Source organism: Penaeus monodon, chromosome 28, assembly GCF_015228065.2.
Source record: "Penaeus monodon isolate SGIC_2016 chromosome 28, NSTDA_Pmon_1, whole genome shotgun sequence".
Classification (NCBI taxonomy): domain Eukaryota; kingdom Metazoa; phylum Arthropoda; class Malacostraca; order Decapoda; family Penaeidae; genus Penaeus; species Penaeus monodon.
Window position 1 is genome coordinate 37,676,552 of NC_051413.1, and position 568 is coordinate 37,677,119.

General features: G+C 40.3%; 1 protein-coding gene across 1 annotated transcript in view; it reads left to right on the forward strand.

Annotated features, from left to right (window-relative positions):
• LOC119591570 overlaps positions 1-568 on the forward strand; it is a 24,858-nt gene that overhangs the window by 13,576 nt on the left and 10,714 nt on the right. The window lies entirely within an intron of this gene.

A 568-nucleotide genomic window follows, 5' to 3' on the forward strand; every position in this document is an offset into this window, starting at 1 on the left:
CACGTCCTTATGCCGGTGCCTTTTGTTTTGTGCCAAGAAGATTTTACCGAAGAGAGAATCGCGTCGATTTCGCAGTCGAGCGGCTCGTGGTGGACGAAAGACTTATTTTAAGAACCATCCAAGGGGCCTTTCCCGAGCACCTGCGGAAGCTCCCAGAAAACACGGACGGACACACTTCGCAGGCATTATGATGGGATGTGTATCTCGTGTTTTTTTTTTAAGTGGGCGGTTCTGGATCAATTAAATGGTCTTTCAAAGCCTTCTTAGATTGTATTTTATAGCAGGAGTAAAAAAAATGATTTCATTCGTTTCGATTATGATCTGTTAGGAATTATGTCATATTGAAAAAAGAGGGAAAATCAAGAGGATTGAATTACTATTACTGTCAAGGAGAAAAGAAAATAGAAGACTTTTCAAAAGCGCAAAGTAAATAGTCTTTCCTAAACCTGTATACGGGTAGAGTCGTGGGTTATTTTAACGCAGGATACGACGGTCTTAAGCAAATCAGTGTTGTGAATTTCCTGTTTTCTGTTGGCCAGAGTATATGTACGTGTTTTACTTTGTTGTG